Source organism: Oratosquilla oratoria, chromosome 21, assembly GCF_046742065.1.
Source record: "Oratosquilla oratoria isolate Oo_2021 chromosome 21, ASM4674206v1, whole genome shotgun sequence".
Taxonomy (NCBI): Eukaryota; Metazoa; Arthropoda; class Malacostraca; order Stomatopoda; family Squillidae; genus Oratosquilla; species Oratosquilla oratoria.
Genome location: NC_134797.1, coordinates 26104948 through 26109947, shown reverse-complemented (window position 1 = coordinate 26109947; position 5000 = coordinate 26104948).

Below are 5000 nucleotides of genomic sequence, written 5' to 3'. Positions count from 1 at the left end.
TTGATTGTTCATTTTATTGCTGAATTTCTTTAAGATGATAAATGCTCATAACATTTTGTGTAATTATTCTTTAGAGAAAGAGCACTAACTCCTGTATGTTAAGTCCATAGTTATTTTCTATGATTATTCTTCAGAGTAAAGGTACCAAGGAAGTTGTTGCCCACTGTGTTACTTGAGGAACCTTCAGTGTTCCTCTTCATTACTGAAAGATATGACTTTGGGAATTTCCTCTGGAAAGAGAAATGACAACAATGATTGGGTAGTGACAGATTAATATTAAAATGTATGTAAAAGATTGACCGATCACGCAAAATGAACGTATACTCTCTCTCGCTCTCTCTCTCTCTCTCTCTCTCTCTCTCTCTCTCTCACACACACACACACACACACACACACACACACACACACACACACACACACACACACACACACACACACACACACACACACACACACACACACACACACACACACACACTACGGCAGTCCGAGTTCGAATCCCACACAGGGCTGAAATAATTTAAGTATTGCTGCACTGCGAGTCGTTACTCCAACTCTCGTGGACGGGGAGTGTTGTGTGTGTGTGTGTGTGTGTGTGTGTGTGTGTGTGTGTGTGTGTGTGTGTGTGTGTGTGTGTGTGTGTGTGTGTGTGTGTGTGTGTGTAAGGTCACGGCATTACCCATAGATCGGTCATATATGAGCTCTGAGCTCTCTTCCGGGAGGGAAATAGCTGTCGATCACGAGTCCAATTCATGATCCAAGACCATGGTGATTCACACAGACCTCTGTATATAGTGTTTCATATGGACCAGTTGGGGGCCACAGAATCCCACAAATGGGCCATAAACATTGGATGCCTCACGATTCTATTCAGGGCTGAAGTGGCCTCGATGAGGCTAAACAACAGCGATACATAAGTCTGGAGATCATGAGCACACAGATTGAGAACCATTGGCGTAGTATACTCGTATATATAAGCTGATTCATCTTACACGTTGTTTTTTTTAAGGATATTGTGACAATGATTAACAACTTTATGCGTTGTTTTAACTTTTGTCAGTGGATTAAGGGGATGTCTGGAACGAATATTGTCTTATTGGCCACGATAATCATTAATTATAGTTCACCACTGTGAAATAGCAACTGACAATATTTTGCTTTGACGGGATTTGAACCCAGACAGATGATGCCAGTTGATCGGTAAAGCGATGTGTATAGGTGTGGCCCTTTTATTTTCTTTTGGAGAAGATGCGTCTTTAAGGAGAAAAGATGTCAGGCCTTGAAATAAAAATATTGGTAGAATGTGCACTTCGAAATGAACATAGACAAAAGGAATCACTGAAAAAATGCAAGTCATAGAGTCCTAAGAATCACAAACCAGTTATTGAGTAACATCGTGATAAATCGTCCATGCACAACTACACGCTAATCAGCTTGACGTCGGTTATAGGTAAAATGCTAAAATAGAAAATAACAAATAGAACCAAAGATCACACCAAGACATAATTTGATTCGTGACTCACAGCATGGGTTCAAGGGTAGGTCATGTGTAACTAATCTTCTATCTGAGAAGACGTGCGGGATGATCTAATAGAGGTGTTCAAGTGGGTCAATGGTTTTAACAAAGGTGATGCAGATAAGGTCAACATATTAAAACACCAGGGCTGAACCTATCGGTTGTTTTAAAAGGAGGTTAGAAAAGTTTATGGATGAAATGATGAGTGGTAATGAACATGGAACTGCCTAGTGTAGGCCTCATGGTCTCTTGAAGTCTCCTTCATTCTTCTTATGTTCTTACATATCGGTGGAGATGATGTTTACAAGGGGGAGGGGGGAAGAGTATAATCCACATCTCACTATTCCTCGGATAAAGCGTAACTTATGTTCCATTTCAAACACATCTGATGAAAGATGGAAGGTGCTTGAAACCACGCGTCTTCTGAATAAAACTTATGAGGTATATTACCACATTGAAGAGCTTAAGGGAACTGTAGGTTCTCCGGTAAAAATGGCGTGAAAGCTGTCCCCTCAACTGGTCGGCCCATTATAAGTAACATGAAGGAGGTCATTCGAGTCGTAATAGAGCCAATGGAGTGTATAAAATGCCGGATAAACGACATGATGGTTGGGAGTGGGGTTGTTTGTAAAATGCCGGATAAAAGTGCCGGAAAGAGGGAACCAAGGGTTTGAAATGCGAGGTGAATGGGATTAAGGGATTTGTGAAATATCGAAGAGAGGAAATGAAAAGACCTTAAACTGGTGAATAAGTCACTTGGAGGACCTAAAATATGCCGGATAAGTGGATAGATGATTCGGTGAATTATGGATAAACAGGAATTAGTTGGTGGTAAGCGAGAGTAAAGAATTGGCGCAAATTCCGGGAGAGAGTGGGAGGGACGAAGAGAGGAGCAAATGCAGTGGAGAGAGGGGGAGAAAGAATGGGAGACGACGGAGAAGAAGGTGGAAATGAAAAGAAGAAGAAGAAGAAGAGGAAGAAGAAGAAGAAGAAGAAGAAGAAGAAGAAGAAGAAGAAGAAGGAGGAGAAGGAGAAGGAGAAGGAGAAGAAGGAGAAGAAGAAGAAAAAGAAAGAAAGAAAAAGAATAGGAGAAAGAGAAAGAGAACGAAAGATGAAAAAGATGAAGAAAAAATAAGAGAAGAAGACAAATGAGAGAAATATCGAGAAGGGGAAGAAGGACAAAGAAGAAGAAAAAAAAAGAACAACAACAAAGTTGAAGTTCTTGTCAGGGCAGTTGCCGTTGGAAAGACGACCGCTGGGAATGGCATATCAACACCGAGGTGATAATAAGAACCAAGACTGTAGGGTGTGGGTGTGGGTGTGGGGTGGGTGTGGGTGGGTGCAGGTGTCGCTCAGAGAAGAAACGAGTTCGGTCTCAAGCAGGGCGGAGACCTGGAAAGGGATGAGGATGAAGGATGAAGACGAGGGCGAGGAGGAGGAGGAGGGTGAGAGGGAGGTGGAGGATGAGTGTGAAGAAGATCGAGATAGGAGTTTAGTGTAGGTTGAAAAGATGAAATCAGATTTGGAGAAGAAAGATTGGTTTATATGGGTGATTAAGATAAGGATGGAGAGAAGATTAAAGAGAAAAACGGTGAGGATGAGGAGCAAGAAGAGGAAGATGGGGTCAAAAGGAAGAGAAGGGGAAAGAACAGAGGGGGAGATGGAAGAGGTTTTGGAGGAGTCAGAAAAAGAGGAGGCGGTAGACGAAGAAAAAGAACTGGAAGTGGTGGAATTGGAAGAGGAGGAGGAGGAGGAAGAGGTGGAGGGAAGGATGAAGAAGGAGGAATAAGAAAATTCATTCGGAACAAAAGGTCGAGAAAGTAAAACGACGCGAAAGACCGCAGCAAGAAGTTCAATTAATGAAAGAAGGAAGGAAAGAGGGAAGTGAAGAAGGGAGGAAAGAAGGAAGAGAAGGGGAACAAGTAAAAAGGAGAGTAGAAAATACAGATGTTGGGGAGAAAACAGTATATGAAGAAATCAAAATATTATACAAAAGAAAACATCTCTGAAGCAAGGACATATTGTACATACACGTAATATCAAGGGAAGGAAATTTAAAAATAAGGCAAAAGAAAAAAACGAGACGAATAAACGTGACTATTAGAACAAGGGAAGAGAAAAAAATATATAAATGTGGATATAAAGTAGGAAAGGAAAAAATAAGATAGCAAGAAAAAACATAGAAGGAAAGTATATATACCGTGGAGGACATAAAGTGAGTAAAAAGTCAAAAGAGGACGTTAAGGACAGGAAATTCTTAAAAGAAATAAGAAGGAAAACGTTGAGAAGAGAAAAGCGAAGGCAGAAGAAAGAAAAAAGAAGCAAATAAAGAGAGGAAGAAGACACAATGATTACAGAGAAAATTTCGACATGAAAGAAAAGGTGTGAGGAATGCATGGATGGTTAGAAAGAGAGAGAGAGAGAGAGAGAGAGAGAGAGAGAGAGAGAGAGAGAGAGAGAGAGAGAGAGAGAGAGAGAGAGAGAGAGAGAGAGAGAGAGAGAGAGAGAGTGTGTGTGTGTGTGTGAGAGAGAGAGAGAGAGAGAGAGAGAGAGAGAGAGAGAGAGAGAGAGAGAGAGAGAGAGAGAGAGAGAGAGAGAGAGAGAATGTGTGTGTGTGTGTGTGTGTGTGTGTGTGTGTGTGTGTGTGTGTGTGTGTGTGAGAGAGAGAGAGAGAGAGAGAGAGAGAGAGAAAGGGAGAGAGAGAGAGAGAGAGAGAGAGAGAGAGAGAGAGAGAGAGAGAGAGAGAGAGAGAGAGAGAGAGAGAGAGAGAGAGAGAGAGAGAGAGAGAGAGAGAGAGAGAGAGAGAGAGAGAGAGAGAGAGAGAGAGAGAGAGAGAGAGAGAGAGAGAGAGAGAGAGAGAGAGAGAGAGAGGGAGAGAGAGAGAGAGAGAGAGACTGAGAGAGGGAGATGTGGAGGTGTATGCAGATGGTACTCTGGTCTTTATGTGAACTAATGCAGATGAGCCCAGTGGACCAAGGAGTGCCAGGAAGACTACTATGGGAACTTCCCCCAAGGCGACATGCATGACAACACATAAATTAAACTCTTATCGCAAAAGAGCCAGTGAAGGAATGCTGGAGCGTAAAAAAAACAAAACTCTGCGGTATTTGAAGCCTCATGCATATAAGCCGTCACCGATAATAGTAAAATTCTTTTCTGTTAATTAAGAAAGAGCTTCGAAACACTGAGGGAAAGATGCATTTGGAGTAGAATATTTATGCAAAAATTTCGAATTTCTAAAGGCGCGGTTGAGATAAAAGATCGCTCAGTCCTGTGACAAATATGGACACCTGTTTTCTTAAGAACACACTTGGGTGAGCACACCGACAGTCTTCAAGGAATCGATGGGTTTCCTGTTGCTCTGCAATCAGCATAAATCTTTAAGAGATGGAGGATAGTAAGCTCCCCGCCCTCGTCGTGGCGGAGACAGAGATAGAGGGCCCGATTGAAGGGAAGCACACGTGGAAGAGAGGAGAAAGAAGGG